At 46.3% G+C, this 18,702-nt stretch overlaps 1 protein-coding gene across 1 annotated transcript in view; it reads right to left on the bottom strand.

Annotated features, from left to right (window-relative positions):
* Window positions 1–18,702, bottom strand: part of CIB4 (calcium and integrin binding family member 4) — a 103,716-nt gene that overhangs the window by 66,684 nt on the left and 18,330 nt on the right. The gene's annotated exons all lie outside the window — the stretch shown is intronic.

Here is an 18,702-nt window from a genome sequence, read left to right as displayed (position 1 = left end):
TAGGATGCTGGGGTTCTGAGGGGCTGGAGGAAGGCCGGTGTGGCTGGGCCACCGTGACGGAGGGAGAGTCACTCAGGATGTGGCTGTAACATTTGGGGGACCAAATTCCATTCAGACTGCTTCCCTCCAGGGTCCAGAAGGCTCTGGAGCTCTGATGTAGACCTGTGAACATTTCTTGAGACTGCATCAGCTGGGTGCCCCGGTGGTGAGACTTGCTGGGGCTCACGATTCTTTGGCCATGTAAGGCTGCAGGGGCCCTGGGTTGGAATCGCACACTGTGAAACCCTCAGCCTCATAGAGACAGAGTGACCCAAGTATACAGCAAGGATCCTAGGACTTCTAAGGAGGAGTGAGAATAGGGCCTTCCTATGGTTCCCATGGCTGGTTCTCCAACTTGGAAACAGCAAGGACTGGGAAATAAGGAAACAGGCCTGAGCTGTTTTGAGAAAGCACGTGTATCAGGGTCATAGGATAGGGCTCGGGAGGTGTTGACGAGGGAGGGGTGGAGCCAGAGCGGGGAAGATATTTCAAACTAGGCAGGTGGAGCCAATGAAAACATCTCTGGGCTATACTTAAACTTGAGCAGCAGGAAGGCAAAAGCTGTGATTTAAACAACCAACGAAATTATTCCAGCACTTCTGCCTTCCAAGGGGGTGGCATAATTCATATCAAAGGGATGGTGAATCTTTACCTGCCTGCAGAGACTAGCGGAGGAAGGAGTTAAGACTAATAATTTGATTGTGTTGAGGAAAAAGATAATTTTCAAACTGGCCCTTAATGTCTTCTGGGCAGGCAGAGATTGGCCCTGAGGTGGTCTGGGCAGAGGGTTGGGGTGAGCTGCTCCTAGGAGAAATGATGCTGTGGGAGACTGGCTCAGGGTGGGAGGGCAGAGGGGCGGAGGGGGAGTGAGGCTGGAAACATATGGATGCTGTTGGGGTGGGGAAGAGCGAGGGAATATCTGATATTCACCTTGAAGGGGTTTCTGTGAGAAGATGCAACATAGCTCTCCCAGTTGTGTGTGCGTGCGCACGCGTGCTCAGTCGCTCAGTCGTATCCAACTCTTTACAACCCTTTGGATGGTAGCCCCGCAGGCTCCTCAGTTCATGGGGTTTTTCAGGCAAGAATACTGGAGTGGGTTGCCATTTCCTCCTCCAGGAGATCTTCCGACCCAGGGATCGAACCCACGTCTCCCGGTCTCCTGCTTTGCCAGGTGGATTCTTACCACTTGGAGGAAAATGTGTCACAGAGACCCTATGCTAGGGCTACTTTAGGAAAATCAAGGGAAAGTACCTGTGCTTCAGGTTTGTCTTGACACAGGGCAGAGAGAGGAAAACAGCTTCATGGGGCAAAAATAGAAAAAAAAAGAGAAAGAGGGGGAGAGAAAGGAAAGGAGGGAAGAAGCAAGGAAGGAGGGGAATTACAAATAATTCAATAGAAACTGATAAGAGGGGATTGGGAACAAATCCCCTGAAAGTCTTGCAGAAAACCCTGCATTTCCCTCTACTGTGGGTTGAGAGTTTGATCCATTTTCCTTTGGAGAGTAAAGGGCAAGGTGAGGACTTCCTGGTGGTCCAGTGGCTGGGACTCCACACTGTCAATGCAGGGGGCCTATATTGGATCCATGGTCAGGGAGCTAGATACCACATACCACAACAGTGTTCTCAGACTGCAACTAAAAGCTCCTGCTGCTGCTGCTGCTGCTGCTAAGTCACTTCAGTCGTGTCCGACTCTGTGTGACCCCATAGACGGCAGCCCACCAGGCTCCCCCATCCCTGGGATTCTCCAGGCAAGAACACTGGAGTGGGTTGCCATTTCCTACTCCAGTACATGAAAGTGAAAAGCGAAAGTGAAATTGCTCAGTCATGTCTGACTCTAGCAACCCCACGGACTGCAGCCTACCAGCCTCCTCCATCCATGGGATTTTCCAGGCAAGAGTACTGGAGTGGGGTGCCATTGCCTTCTCCGAAAAGCTCCTGCAGAATACAACAAATATTGAATGTCCTGCAACTAAGACCCAGTGCTGCCAAATAAATGAGTAATTACTTTTTTAAAAGAAGGCCAGGTGACCCCATATGGCCATAGGACTTGGGCACACCCACCATGGTAGACAGAGAGTTTTAATCTTGTGTGTAACTTACTAAGTGATGGGGAAGAAGAAACTGAGCAGGGCCTGGTGAGGGCTCAAGCAGTCTCTAAAGGGCTCTTGAGAAGATCCATCAACTAGGAGTTTAGAATCCAAGCCTGTTCTGTTGAAGGAAGGCCCTTGGCTCACTGTAACCAAGAGGGTTATGGAAACCCTTGTGAGATCTGGAAGGAAGTGGGCTCACTATTCCTTTCTACACACACACACACACACACACACACACACACACGCACACCCCTTCAGATAATGAAATGGACACATTTAGCCTGTCTCCCTGCACTCTTCCCCTTGATTTTTCTTGAAGTCTCTTTTAAATTATGAATCGGCTCATTAATGGCCAGTTAAGATGACTGAGTGGTTCCATCTATATTTCAGGCAAGCCTTGGGATCCTTTTGGCCAATCAGGAGGACACCCTCCTTTCTATTTTCCCTTCCACTTAGAAACTGAAGTCATTCAAGGTGCTGGCTTCTGAGAATTCCCTGTGATTGACAGGGAATTCAGGGGAGTGACAGGAAGATGTTTCATTCTTTATAGAAGTAGATGCCTCAAGTCATGAATTGCCATGATCAGGCTCCCCTAAAAGTTCCCCCCAGAACCTGATCCTTGGGTATCAACCTTTTATCTTGATTTCTACAGAGGAGACTCCATCATGTCCTAGACTGTAATACAACCCTGAGAGGGGGGATCCCCAGGGACATTGGTGGGGAGGACACTTCCTCCTTCTAGAGGAGGAAGACCCTGCAGGGAGGGGTCTAGAAACCATCTCAAATGTCAAATGAAGATATTGAGTCTAAGGAAGAGAAAGTCAGGGAGAACACACAACTATCAGTGAGAATTCTCCCTTATGAGCAAGAGAAATGTGGCATATTTGGTTAAATAAGAAAAAAAAAATATTGGTTCATGTGAAAGAGAGGATTGTGTAGGCTCCTAGAATGGCAATCAGCTCTGTCCTACTCAAACAGAATAGGTTCCCCCACAGGAAAGAAGGGGTCTGTTACCACAGGAGGATAGGAGAGGTACTGGCCAGACAAAATAGCACAAGTCCACCCCAGCTGACTACAAATTTATGAGATATGCATCTGGGTTTTTTTCTATATAATGCAACTTTGATCACATCACCATCTTGCTCAATATCCTTCAGTGGCTCACCAGCATCTACAAGATAAAGTCCAATTTCTTCAAATGACTTACAAAGCCCTTCATGCTCTGTCCCTGGTTCCCTGCTCAGCTGCACCTCCTACCACTCTGCCCAGATCTCTCCCCAAGTTACCATTACACCCAGAGCCAGGCAGATATTGGTCCCTCTGCCTAATACATGGGCTAAGCTCTTTCCTAATTCTCTGCTGCTGCTGCTAAGTTGCTCCAGTCATGTCCAACTCTGTGCGACCCCATGGATGGCAGCCTACCAGGCTCCCCCGTCCCTGGGATTCTCCAGGCAAGAACACCGGAGTGGGTTGCCATTTCCTTCTCCAATGCAGAAAAGTGAAAAGTGAAAGTGAAGTCGCTCAGTCATGTCTGACTCTTAGCGACCACATGGACTGCAGCCCACCAGGCTCCTCCATCCATGGGATTTTCCAGGCAAGAGTACTGGAGTGGGGTGCCATTGCTTTCTCCGTTCCTAATTCTCTACATCACAGCAAAATACAAGTCAACAGCGTTGCCTGAAATCTTAGGGAGGAAGAGAAGTACATACCGGAAAGCATCCTATCATTGCCCTCAGAATTGACTCTCCTCCCACCCTCAGGCACCTTCTAAGTATCCCTCTTCCTTGGAGTTCAGGTCTAAGCAATGACCCCACCCTCATCCCAGCTCTTGAAAGTAGTTTTTCCCCTCTCACTCCCAGCTAAGATCTGCCTCCCAAGACCTCTTGTCCTGCCCCAGAATTTGCCTCTTCTATACATTACTGGCAATAGGAATATCAAAACAAAATATCTGCCAGAACACTTTCCAAAAGTCAGAATGGTCAGGTTAATGCAGCGCTTTGAGAGGGACGCCAAGTCCCGGGTCTAGGTTGGGCTGCGCCAGGCCCTCCCGGTCGCGTTTCTTTGCACAGTTGCTTTCTCCAGCCCAAGTTGAAGAAGTGAGCACTTTTCTCCCACATTCTTCTCCATCTCAGCTCCTTATCTTGTACAAACAACTGATCCCAGAGTAACACACACCACTTTGCAAGAACACACCAGCTTCAAGCATAGTGTAGTCTGATTCCAAATTAGGAGATGGTGGTGCTCTAAATAAAACAATGCTCAGAGGCAGACTTCTACAAATCATTCAATGTATATTACTAAAGAGTATTAACATTTTAGATTAAGAAATCTCCTTTAGGGCCCCATAAGTGTGTTGCCATTCTCACCAAGAATGATAGATTTTTGCTTTGTATTAGCATAACTAAAAGGGCCTACTCAACTGGGCATTTGAAAACAAAGGAACATCTTCCATAAATCAAATTTTAATCTCCATCCTAAAAGACAGGTAGTTTGCAATCCTAAAATTTCATTTTTTTCCAGTTTAAAAGCAAATCCAACTTATTATAAACTCATTATAAATTATAAAATGTAATTTTATAATTCCAGGACAAAATGTAATTTTATAATTCCAGGACAAAGGACAACAAGGAAAGAGATTTGGTGAAGACTGATTTCAAAGTTTTGTCAAGGGAGCCATATCAAGACATCCAATAAAAACATACAAATGAACAGATGTGGGAATTTCCCAGACCTGCTCCAAACAGTGAAACATTGCATAGTTATTTTAAATTTTATTTTAAAGCACAGCTAAACTCAAAAGCAAAAAAAGAGAATTTCTAGACACCAGAAATGAAACACAAACCTAAAGCCATAGAGCATCAGAAGGGACAAACCCCAAAAAGAGTAGATGGAAGCAATAGTGAAATCACCCCAAGAGAAGCCTTAATAATGCAGGGAGCACTTATAGGACTCTTGTGGAAAATAACCCCTGTTAAAGATGACCTCACAGACAAAAACTACAAAATTATATGTGAGGAAATCCAGTGCCAAGATGGATATTCCACTGACCCAACAAATGGGTTAATTAACACCAGAGGAACTAAAGACTAAAAAAAATGATCTGAATGGTGACTTAAGAGTTTAGAGTGATAAAGAAAGGCCTATATAATAAGAGTAGAAAATTATGAAATAATGACAAGAGGATTTGCAATATTGGTTATAACTGTGAGTTGTACGTTTCTCTTTGCAGTTGCATTTCAGTTCATGCATTTTGAAGTTTTATGAAGTGCATATACACTTAGAATTACTATGTTCTCTAGGTAAATTAATCCCTTTATCACTATGAAATAACTCCTTTTATCCTTGGAAATAGTCTTTGCTCTGAAATCTACTTTGTCTGATATTAATATAGTCACTCCAGCTTTCTTTTGACTAGTATTAACAGATTTAGGTATATCTTTATCTAACCTTTGGCCACCTCATGCGAAGAGCTGACTCATTGGAAAAGACTCTGATGCTGGGAGGGATTGGGGACAGGAGGAGAAGGGGACGACAGAGGATGAGATGGCTAGATGGCATCACTGACTCGACGGACGTGAGTCTGGGTGAACTCCGGGAGTTGGTGATGGACAGGAAGGCCTGGCGTGCTGCGATTCATGGGGTCGCAAAGAGTCGGACACGACTGAGCGACTGATCTGATCTGATCTGATCTATCTAACCTTTTACTTTTCCAAAAAATCTTTTTATTCATTTATTTATTTTGAGGGGTTGTTCTGGGCCTTTGTTGCTGCACAGGCTTTTTCTCTAGTTGTGGCGAGTGGGCCGCTCTCCAGTTGCGGTGCACGGATTTCTCACTGTGGTAGCTTCTCTTACTGCAGAGCACACGGCTCTAGGGCATGCAAGCTTCAGTGGTTACCACGCATAAGCTCAGTAGCTGAGGCTCCCAGGCTCTAGGGCACAGGCTCAGTAGTTGTGGTGCGTGGGCTTAGTTGCTCTGCCGCATGTGGGATCTTCCCAGACCAGGGATTGAACCGGTGTCTCCTGCATTGGCAGACATATTCTTTACCACTACCCCCAGGGAATCCCTAACTTTACACTTTGAACCTATTATGGATATAATTAAAGTGAGTTTCTTAATATCCATTGGGTCATACTTTAAAAAAAAAAATCTCATAATCTATATTTTTAAATTGGGACATTTAGACTATTTACACTTAATGTAAATGTTGTTGATATTGTTGAGTTTAAATCTACTATTTTGCTACTTGAGTTCTATGTGTTCTGTCTGTTCTTTGTTCTCAATTTCTTTTTTTTTTGAGCTACTTACTGTGTTTTGTGATTCCATTTTATCATAGATCTACTTTATTCATAGGATATTATGTGCTATTCATTTTACCATAGGTCTACCTCCTTCTTTTTAACTCCGGTGTAATATTCCATAATGTGGATGTATCATAGCTTATTTAACTATTAATAGGAATTTAAATATTTTTTCAATTTTTAAATATTACAAAAAGTTCTGTTAATTAACATTTTTATGTATGTCTCTTTGTGCTTTGAGTATCTCTGTATAATCAAGTTCAGAAGTATAATTTATAGGTCAAAGGATGTGTATTTTTTCATTTTGATGGAGTCTGTCAATTTGCCCTCCAAAAAATCTGTATCAATTTGTTCCACCAACAAAGAATAATTGCTCACCTCCTTGGCAACCCTAGATAGAATTTTATTTTATTATTTTTAGTCATTCTATTGGAGGATGTTGTCAGTTATTATTATTTTAAATTTCCATGTCTCTGTTTTTTTATAATATTAAACATATTGACATCTATTCATTGGACATATGTACTTCTTCTGTGAATTGTGTATTGTTATCGTCAGAGTTGTGTTCCCTCGCCCCCCACCCCCTGCACCTGCAAATTCATATGTTGAAATCCAAACCGCTAGCATCTCAGATGTGACTATATTTGGAGACAGCGCCTTCAAAGAAATAAGGTAAGATGAGGTCATTATAGGAAGAGATTAGGACACAGACTTGCGTGTGCTCAGAAGGATCATGTGAGGACACATAAAGAAGACAGCCATCTGCAAGTGCAAGGAAGAGGTTTCAGAAGAAATCAAACTTGCCAACATCTTGATCTTGGACTTCTAGCCTCTTGAACTGCAAGAAAATAAATTTCTGCTGTTTAAGCCACCCCATATGTGATAATTTCTTATGGCAGAGCTAGCAATATACACATAATCGTGTGACTATGAATACATGTGAATATACACATATTCATATATCTTGCCCATTATTCTCTTGAGCAATGTATCTTCTTATTGCTTTATAAGAGTTCATTATATATTTATTTTATTATGTATATAAATATATACATACACACATATATGTAAAATAGCCTTTTGTCTAGAGTGACCACATAATGTATCACTCAAGCCAAGAAGACACCTTGAGACTGACAAATGCTAAAGCAGATGGGACACCATGACAGCAGGTATAAACAGAGCCAAAGTTTTTAACTGTAAAAGCCATCCTGAGAAAACTAGAGTGTTTGGCCACCATACTATGATCTGTTATATTTACTGCCAAGTATATTTCTCCAAGTATATTCATTACTTTTAAATTTTTAATAGACTTTATTTTTAGAGCAGTTTTAGGTTTGCAGAAAATTTGAGCAGAAAGGCTCCCTATTTATTAACATCTTGCATTAGTATGGTAATTTGTGACACTTTATGAACCAATATCAATACCTTTAATAACTAAAATGAATAGTTTACATTAGGGTTGGCTCTCTGTGTTGCATAGTTCTATGGGTTTTGACAAATACATAAGTCATGCGTCCAACATTACAGTATCATACAGAAGAGTTTCACTGCCCTAAAAATGCTCTGCACTCCATCTATTAATCCTTCCCTTCCTCCCTCAGAACTTCTGACAATCACTGATTTTTTTACTGTCTCTATAATTTTGCCCTTTTCAGAATATCATACAGTTGGAATCATATAGTATATAGCTTCTTCCAGTTAACGATACGCATTTAAGACTCTTCCATGTCCTTTCATGACTTGATAGCTTCTTTCTTTTTATTACTGGATAATATTCTATTGTAAGGATGTACCCTAGTTTGTTTATCCACTCACTTATTGAAAGATACTAATATCAGGGTTTGTTTCCAGTTACTGAGTTAATGAACAAAGCTGCTTTAAAGGTTTATGTGCAGGTTTTTGCGGTTTTGAACTCATTTGGGTAAATACCTAGGATTGGGATGGATGAATTGTACAATAGCCTATGTTTAGCTTTGCAAGAGACCACCAAACTGTCTTCCAAAATGACTGCCCCACCTTGCATTCCCACCATCAGTGAATGGGAGTTCCCACGTCTCCACATTCTCGCTAGCATTTGATGTTGTCAGTGCTTTGGATTTTAGTTTTAGAAAAAGTCTGAAGCTTTTTCTACCCAACCTTCTTTCCTTCTTCCTTTCCTTTCGCAGATGTCACATCTAAATTATACTCTGAAGGTTTTCCCTACATTCCTGCTCCTTTTCCGCTTTATCTTTTACATGCATTGTCCCAACAAATTCCCTGGCCTTCTAACTCCATCTTGATGTCTACTTCCTAAAAGATCTAAGCAGATACAGCTCACATGAAACTTTGAGACACCTAGAGAAAAAGGCAGCACAGCCTCCGTTTTACTAGCACAGATCCTGGCAGAGATGGTGTAGTTTTAGAATAGCATCCATGGCAAAAACTTACTACTATCTGACAGCTTCCAGACTGCAGCAATGACATCTCTTCAGTGGCTCACTTCTGCACTGACTTTGGAAGTTATTCTGGTAAGCTCATCCTAAAGTCTTTTCCTCCAACACTCCTTACATTTCTGGCAGCTATACATAGATTCCATAAATATCTTTCTGATTTAAAATAGTAAAATGAATTCTCTTTTCAGAAAGTAAAACCAAACCCAATATACTATCTAATTTAATTTCTTCCAAAGTGGGTGATCTATCGTCTCAAAACCATTCTTGAATACTCAGTCTTTTCCTAATGATTTAAAATGCTCTTTTCTCATACACTAGATTTCCATGCATCTATTTCTTTACTCTCTTCCATTGATTGGATTATCTGTTCATATAGCAGTATCCCTCTGAATTGACCATTTTATCAACGTCAGTCACTCAGTCGTGTCTGACTCTTTGTAACCCTATGGACTGTAGCCCACCAAGCTCTTCTGTCCATGGAATTTCCCAGGCAAGAATACTGGAGTCGGTTGCCATTTCCTTCTCCAGGGGGTCTTCCTGACCCAGGGATCAAATCCGGGTCTCACTTTATAACAAATGTTTATATGTGGAAGAGCTTTTTCCTTCTTGTTCTTACTGTGTCAAAATTCACCAGGCTATTCTTATTCATTTTTCCTTCTAGTTGACTTTTAGAACTTGCTTGTAAATTTCCATTTTTAAAACCTTATTAAGTTTTTATTGGGATTTCCCTGAATTTATAGATTAATTTGGAAAGAATTTATGTCTCTACAATATTGGATCTTCACCAGGATTCATTTGTATTGGGGACTAGCTAAATGGCTTGGGAGTGGGCCTAAAACTTGAAGGCTCAGGCTGTACCAGATAATTAACTGAGTAGCTCATAGGTATCTTAGAAAGAGCAAGAAAATTATTTCAGAATGGTGGGAAAGCAAGACAGGCCACCTGGAGTTAAGGAGTGGTTTGACGATGATATATTAAAGGATAAATAACTATCTCATATGTAAAGGGAAGTACTTTAGGCCATATAGTTGGCTGAGGGAGGGACTCTGGAGACATTAAATTCTTCCATGTGCTGATATAAAGGCCCCCAAATCCTGGATGGCATCAAGATGGGACCAAAGGGGAAACAACACTGAGGATTCCGGAGAACTTGAAGCCAGGGGACAATGGAGGAAAGGTCCTGTTTCTGGTTTCTTGGAGACCAGGATAATGGATGGTTCTTCTGTATCAGGCAGATAACATGGAAGAACAAGGTGGGCCTGGTAAGGGAAGACAGTCTTCTCGGAGAGTCAGGAAAAGAAGAACAGCCTTGGAAGAGACTGGATATGGGCTGGATCAAGGTTTACAGAGTTGAGACATCCCTGTGCAAGATTCATCTGCAGTGGTGACCACAGATGAGTCCTGTGTCCAATTGGCAAGAGTAGAAACTCCTACTCTTCTTGATTTCAATGGCTTGCATGTGTATTATTATTACTGAGTTACTGAAAGCAGAGAAAGAGGATTCATGGGTGTTATATCTCCTTCTCAGAACCAGAGTTTCAAGCCCTGGCTGATGGGAGAGAAAGTGTCAGAGAAGGCAAAGTGCTAATCTGACACCTGCTCAGAGGTCTTCTACTGGAATGTTCTCCAGAAGTCTTCCAGACTGAGCCACAGGCTTCTGGAGCAATTTGGGTCCCTGGGGTCCCTGCAGCTGATGCTGAGCTCCAAAATGGACCTTTCCTCTTCTACCGTTTTATTAAAAAAAAAAATCACATCTGGATAATCCTTCAGAGTTTATATTCATTATCTCATTTGGCCTCCTAAAGACACGATAATTTAGATGTAGTTACAACTACTGATTGGCAGACTCAGCCTTAGAGAGATTATTTGACTCACCAGAGGGCACAAAGCTACTAAGTGGCAGAGCCATTTACTTATTCAGCAAATATTTTCTGAGGCCCTACTGTGTGTCCAACATTCTGGAGACCCAGAGCTGAAAAAAACCTTTCCAAGTTGTCAGGGAGGTCCCAGCCTAGTGGGCAGACAGGCTTGTGAACAGGCAAATTTCCGTGATGCTGGGAAAGATTGAGGGTAAGAGTAGAAGGGGGCGACAGAGGTTGAGACGGTTGGGTGGCATCACTGACTCAGTGGCTATGAGTTTGAGCAAACTCCAGGAGATAGTGAAGGACAGGGAGGCCTGGCGTGCTGCAGTCCATGGGGTCGCAAAGAGTCTGGCACTACTTAGAGACTGAACAATTGCCTCACTGGTGGTCATGACCATTACAGAGGTTACACAGAAGCAAGCCCCCAAGAAGTCCTGCGAGAGTCTTCACAGACATAGAGGCAGCATTTGAGCTGAGACTTGAAGAATGACTAAGAATTTTCCAGGGAGAACAGTGGAGAGGTTGTGTTTTAGGAAGGAACAGCAGGGGCAGAGAGGCCCAGCATGAGAGGACGGGGAAGGCACGGGAAAAGCGCAGCTTGCTGTGGATCACAGAATCACACGGCAGCAAGGGGCGGTGGAGCGGGTCTAGAGGCAGGGCGTTCATTCCATGGCTAATGTGTGCACCAGACACTACAAAGCAAAGCACATACTAACCCACGGCGTCGTCCCCTGGTCTAGGCTGCGACCCCTCCCGGCAGAGTTCACACCCTGAGCCCCGTGGGATCAGGCTGAGGCTACCCCTGTCGGACTTCGTTTGTGTCCTCCCTTCCCCACCCCCACACACTCTGAGACCACACTTCTGACAAATCCTCTTTTCCTGGGGATTGCACCTAGGGAGCCACCCCAAACACCTGCTTTATTATTTTCAATCACTTATAAGAACCTGACACCATGCTATGTATTTTTCACAGTCCATCCCCTTCCACTAGAATATAGGCTCCACGAGGGCAGGGACCTGACCCATCTGATTCCCTGTGGTTTCTCATGCCTGGAAGGGTGCCTGGCATATAGTAGGTACCCAGAATATCCCTTGCTGAATAAACGATCTCAGTGAATTCTCACAATTACCCTGTGAGCTGAAAATTATCATCCTGTTTTACAAATGAGGAGACTTGCCTAAGTGACACCGTTCACAGCATAGCCAAGGATTCTGAACTCTGCCTGTGCGACTCCAGACCAAAGCTTACACTGTAAATCCAAGCTCGTGTTTACAATCTCCAGGACATTCCAGGCTATTTCCTACCTCTTCAGTGCTACTGAAGCTGCTTTTTTTTTTTTTTTGCAAAGAAATGTCCTTTCTCACCCCCCCACACCCCTCCTCCACAAACACAATTGATCTACGCAGTGCCCCTCGAGCCGCTTTGGCCTCTGGACAGCTTCCATCAGGTGGCTCGTCCTCATGTTTGTTTCTGCTTTTTCTTCTGTGCAGTTCTTTAGGGTAAGACCTTGCCACATTCATCTCTGCTTCCCTAGCACCAAGTGGGGTCCTTGCAGAAGGCTAGCAATCTGTGAATATTTGTTAAATGAAAAGAAGGTAAGGGAGGGAGGGAAGGAGGAAGCAAGAGGGAGGGAGGAAGGGAGAGATGGAAAGAGGAAGGAGGATGTGACCAGGGCAGTGGGGATTTCAGAGCCAGGTCCAGCCCTGGTCCATTAACGCCAGCACTGTGCTGCACACAGAGGCCAGAGGTCTGCCTGCCTCTGGGAGTCTCTGGTTCTTCACTGTTTGCTGATTGGCAAAATGTCAGTGACAGTCCTTCAGCATGCACAGGACAGTTTCACATAACTTGATGTTAAAGGCAGAACAAATCACATTATTTGTACATGCCCTCTCCCCAGAATGGATACATGGTCGTCTCCCTAACAGCCATCCCATCCCCTTCATACTGGGCATCAGCCGTGCTGTCTGGCTAGGACAATTCCACCCAGGCTCAGGGGTCTACAGGCAGTTGGGTCCAGTGGAGAGAGATGTAGATGGGGAATCCAGAGATCTGGGAGCCCAATTCCATCTGGGCCAAAATTGGCAAAGTGACCCTGGGAAGGTCCTTCCCTTCTCCGGGCCTCTGTTTCCTTGTCTGTGACATGAGGGACCTGAACTGTCTACAGGTGGTCTCTAACTTTCCTTCTGGCTCTAGAATCCCCATATTTCTAAGACTCTAAATTGCCCGGTGCAGTAAGGCAGCCAAGGGTAGTGGCCAGGGCCCAGGATGAGGAGCATAGATATCTGGGTTCAGAAGCAGGCTCACCTCTTAGGATCTCTGTGCTCAGTCCCTAAGGGCCTCAGTGTCTTCAGCGATATGATGGAAGAAAATTCCTCTTGCCCAAATTACTCTCCTGAGTGAATAAAGGGATCAAACATGATAAGGATGAAGAAAAGATAAGACATTTACTATTGCTGATCATTTGTATTGGCTCCAATCCAGACATGGTGGTAAGAACTTGACAGACTTTATCTGATTCACTCTTCAGTCCTATAGGGTAAGGATTGTCCCCAGGGATAATCTGGGACATGCTAACCACCAGCCCTCTGGGGAGCAAAGCCCTGACTTGCAGGTTTGCTCATTTCTTTGGTGTAAATTGGGCTTCCCTGATGGCTCAGATGGTAAAGAAGCTGCTGGCAATACAGGAGATGTGGGGTTTGATCCCTGGGTTGGGAAGATACCTTGGAGAAGGGAATGGCTACCCACTCCAGTATTCTTGCCTGGAGGATTCCCTGGAGAGAGGAGCCTGGTGGGCTACAGTCCATGGAATTGCAAGGAGTTAGACACGACTGAGCAACTGACTTTTTGGTGTCAATATTCTGCTGTGGCCCATTTCAAGCTAACCAGCTTCATACGACTGAATGAGAAATTGAAAAATACACACAGTTGGCTTTTGAGAGGGAGAATGAGCCAGCTCCAGTGCATCTCTGATTACTTCTGCTTTATTTATGAGAAAACTGAGCTTTGGCAACATGGCCCGGTTCACACAGTCAGTACTAGTGGGGGCGGGATGGGAACCTAGACCTGATCGTTAAACACTCAGGTCCCTTCCCCCGCGCAACACTGGCCCTCTGTGGGCTAGGGGGCGCCATCTGTGCTCGTGGACAGACTGGACCTAGAAGATGTCAGTTTGGAAACTGGCTTGACCACTTTCTAGCTGTGAGACCTGGCAGCCCTCAGCTTCTTTTAACCTAACCTTCTTTTAGCCTCAGTTCCTCATCTGTTAAATGGAAGAAAACCCACAGTGCACAAGTTTTCTTGGTGGCTCAAATCAACACTGTCATGCTTTGTGACAAATAACTCAGTCTCAAAGCAAAAGTGACCAGCCCCCCAGAGGGGGCCCGATGGGGAGCTGCTGCTGGTCCAGGGGGCCTACCTGCTCTGAGGACACTGCTTCCCGAAGACTTTGGGACGCTCATCCTCTTTTTGTAGCCAGAGGGTCTATAGCCAAAGGCAGGTGGAATCACCCTCCATCCTAGGCGGATGCCCGCTTAACTTCTAACAGGCTCGGCTCCCTCAACCTCCTAACTCCTAACATTCCAGCGCCAGCCCCTCCCTCCTGCCGCTCCTGGGAGCTCAAGCCGGGCAGAAACCAGAACCCTGTTCGGAGCTGCTGGAATCCCACGCCTCATAAATCAGGATGCACCCTGAGCTGTGGGACCAAAGGAGTGCTCTGGAAAAGTGAGTGAATCCTCTGGTGATCATTTCCAAAAACCATCCCACACCCCACTGAGGACTGACCCCTCCCCAGGGTTAAGCTACCTTCCAAGCCACCCCCACTACAGCTATTTGGGCTCACACCTCCCTCTCTTAATATCCAAGCAGCGCAGGATGGAAAGAGCCCTGAGGCAGGGTTCAGACTCCTGGAAATCATGCCCTGCTCTGTGGCATGACTCAGAAGGGAAGTTAGCTGAGCTCTCAGAACCTGCCCTCACTTGGCCTGGCTGACCTGGAAAGAGGGAGCAGAAGGTCTGTGACCACCTTTGTAAGAGGCAGACATTGTCTCACTGTGCAGACCCAGTCTGTGCCCAAATCATGTGCATTTACACACACATACACACACACATATATGTGTGCACACTCCCGACTATCCCCATCGTGGAGCATCCTTGGACTTCAGAGATGCACATTGTGATGTTGACTCTGTTCTCCCAAGAGGCAAGAAAGAGATTTCCAGGTGACCCAAATACCTGGGTGCATACCTGCTAAGTCACTTCAGTCATGTCCGACTCTGCGACCCTATACACTGTAGCTCACCAGGCTTCTCTGTCCATGGGATTCTCCAGGCAAGAATACTGGAGTGGGTTGCCATGCCCTTCTCTAGGAGATCTTCCCAACCCAGAGATCAAACCCAGGTCTCCTGCATCTTCTGCATTGCAGGCAGATTCTTTACCCACTGAGACACCTGGGAAGCCCGATCCAAATCCCTCAGTCAGTTCAGTCGCTCAGTCGTGTCCAACTCTTTGTGACTCCATGGACTGCAGCATGCCAGGCTTCCTTGTCCATCACCAGCTCCCGGAGTTTACTCAAACTCACGTCCATTGAGTCAGTGATGCCATCCAACCATCTCATCCTCTGTCGTCCCCTTCTCCTCCTGCCTTCAATCTTTCCCAGTATCAAGGTCTTTTCCAATGAGTCAGTTCTTTGCATCAGGTGGGCAAAGTATTAGAACTTCAGCTTCAGCATCAGTCCTTTCAGTGAATATTCAGGACTGATTTCCTTTAGGATGGACTGGTTGGATCTCCTTGCAGTCCAAGAGACTCTCAAGAGTCTTCTCCAACACCACAGTTCAAAAGCATCTATAGTCTAACTCTCACATCCGTACATGACTACTGGAAAATCATAGCTTTGACTAGATGGACCTTTGCTGACAGAGTAATGTCGCTGCTTTTCAATATGCTGTCTAGGTTGGTCATAGCTTTTCTTTCAAGGAGCAAGCAAGGATTTTCTTCCAAATCCCTGGGAGCTCCTATAAAGAATCAGAAGGAAAAAACACAAGCTGGAAACCGTGAGGAAACAAAACACAAGAGAAGGGATTTCCTGAGTGGAAGGGGTTCTGAAACTGACCTGGGGTTGGGAGGTGGGGGTGGTATGTGCAGACAGCTTCCCTGGAGTGAGTCCCTGGCAGCCCCTGCAGCTGGGACCTCAGGGAAGGCAGGTGTGACCCGGGGCTGAGGGGCTGACGGGATCTGAGAAAGAGACCACTCCTTCTGAGTGACCAGGGGGCTCAGAGAAAGAACTCTGGCCTTAGACAGAAGAATGGAGGAAAGGAAGGGAGGGGTAGGCCAGGATGAGGACCGGAAACCCTCTCCAGTGAGCTGGTACAATCAGCCAGGCAGACAATCAGCCAGGCAGAGGGAGCTGTCGTCTGGGCCAGGGTTGTCCTTGCCCCAGCTTGTCTGCAGTGTCATTCCAGCACTTTCCTTTAAGTAAGTGCCTAAGGGATGGTCTGGGCTGAGACAGGTTGGGCATGGGCAGAGTTCAGAAGCAGTGGTGTCTTTGGGTGGAAATTTGTCACATTTTCTTGGCACCCAAGGGAGAGGTAAAAGGCACTGAGAGGGATTCTCTCTGTGGGAATCTGAGTTAAGAAGAGGTAATTCAAGGGGATGGGATGGTGGGGTCCAGTAGGCCAAGCAGCACTGATCAAGGGACCTCCCAATGGCATGACCCTACTGAATTGACCATTATGCCAGTCCAGGACTTGTCAGGCTCTTAGAACTGATCCAAACCATGGGCCCAACTTGCCAATCAAACTCCCAAGAGTCAGGACCTGCAGGTCAGCCTTGGCCAATGTGTTCAGTGTGGTCTGGACCCCTAGACACGTGAGGCTGGGTATGTGGGCTGTGTGTGAGGTCAGAGGGCCACACCATCCTGGCCGTGATGCTGCCCAGAGACCTTCCCAGGCCACACTAGAGCATGAGGCCTTGTCCCTGGAGTGTCTCCATATTCAGGGACTCTCCCCCAAATGGTGTTGGACAACATTGTCCCTATGGCTCAGGGCTCCTCTTAGCCTCTTCTGGGTCTACCACCCCCACCCCTCTCCCCCAGTTTGTGAGTAGGGTGGGTCCGTTTCATGACACTCGCCCGAGCCTGCCTCCCAGGGATCACCCTGAAGCTTCAGTGGGCGCTCAGAGTGCTGGCAAAGTGAGAGGTCCCATAGCCCCAGACCATGGCTTGGCCAACTTCCTGGGATGGTAATCTTAAGGGTGGAGGCAGCTTCTGAGAGCTGCCCCCAGGTCCTGCCCTTGATAGGGAACTTGGCCTCTCCCAAGGCAGATGTGGGATCTCCGAGAGAAGGTAGGCCTCTGCCAAGGCTTTTGGAGACCCTGCAGACTGCCCTGTCCAGCCCCACACACCCAGACAAGGGCTCTGAGGCTTAGATTGAGTCGCAGAGATGGGCTCATGGCAGACGGTGGCCAAACCCAGGCCTCCCGCTGCTTGTTCTTCCTATCACAGCTCCCACGACCGCTCCCCAGCCCCTGCTCAGATATGAAGACACAAGAAGCTTTCCTGGGCCTGAGTGAGGACCCGTGCCCCTCCCCACTCCCCAGGATGAGCGTTGGTGGGGGGCAGGGTGAACTTCTACCAGGGCAGGAAAACTGCTGTCTAAACATGCCGCCGTGGGGCCTGTGTGTCTGGCTCGCTGGCTGTCACCCGGGCCAGGTGGGCCTCTGACACACAGCAGGAATTTTCCATTCGCGCATCCTCTGGCTGGTTGGGATCCAAGGCATTTTCAAGCCTTTGTTTTTCATCCCCGTTGTCTCCCCTGCCCCATGAAGATGCATCCTGGAATCCAGAACCTGAGCCCCTAAACCCTCAGGAAGGCTTCAGTGAGACTCACCCAGGAGCCACCTGTTAGGGCCTAGAATCCAGAATGATCAAATGTAGGAGCAGATAAAGTGCTTTTTAAAAATCTACATAGATGATGAAATTAAAGCTCCAAAAGAAGGGTGACCTGGCCAAGATCATTCTACCATTAAGCCGTAACCAAGATCAAACACAGTTTTGTCTAACCCTGACACTCTTATACTTCCAAAGCCCCAGGTTTCCAAGGTGAAGAGCCAAGGTCAGTGAGAGATACTCTAAGCCACGTGAATGAGCTCCAAATGTGAGCTGCACACAGGAGAGGAGCCATCCACATGCAGAAACTGTGGATCACAGAAGTCTCCAGAATGGACACCTGAGTTGCCAAGGACACATGCTTCCCTTCACTCCTTTTCCAGCCTGGCAGCAGCAGCTCCAAAATCTCTTCCCCAAAGGTAAGGCCAGTGAGTGGTGGCCTCTCTCTGCAAGGGCCTGCGAAGCCCATCCTGCAGCATGGTGGTGGGGTATTTCCTGGGTTGGGGCAGACTTGGCCGTGTATCCAGGGCATTCCGTGGGCCTTGACCTAGCGGACATGTGGGGATACAGCAGACGTGCAGGGAGGCTGGGCCAGCATGTTGGAGACCAGCCATGTTTGAGCCTGAATCTGGAGAGACCTTTGTCGAACAGTGCAGGGGTTCCAGGGGGCTGCCACAGGTGGAGGTGTGTCCCTAGGGCAGTGTGCCTGGGGGTCAGAGAAGTATTGTGTCTGCAGGGCAGGTTCACATCCAAGAGGAAAAGACTGACTCTGTGGTGAATGGCATTCTGCAAGCTCCTTGCTGGACGCTGGGATGTGTCCGAGAGTCACAACTAACTCCCCAGAGAGTGGGTCCTCACGAAGCTGGACCTCAACCAGGTGTGGCCACAAGCAATCCTCCAACCTCCATGAAACATGTAGAATGAGGCCCCCAGTTATCAACTCAGCATTTCCCAAAGAAGTAAGTTCTATGAGACAGAATCAAAGGGAGTTAGAAAAAAAAAGTTTCCATAGTCAAATAAGTTTGGGAAATCAGGTTAAATCAATCCTGCTTCTTCAAACATATTACAAGTTTCCTGCACATATCCTAGAGCAGTTGT

Source organism: Bos indicus x Bos taurus, chromosome 11 (assembly GCF_003369695.1).
Source record: "Bos indicus x Bos taurus breed Angus x Brahman F1 hybrid chromosome 11, Bos_hybrid_MaternalHap_v2.0, whole genome shotgun sequence".
Taxonomy (NCBI): Eukaryota; Metazoa; Chordata; class Mammalia; order Artiodactyla; family Bovidae; genus Bos; species Bos indicus x Bos taurus.
This window is presented reverse-complemented; position numbering and strand designations above follow the sequence as displayed.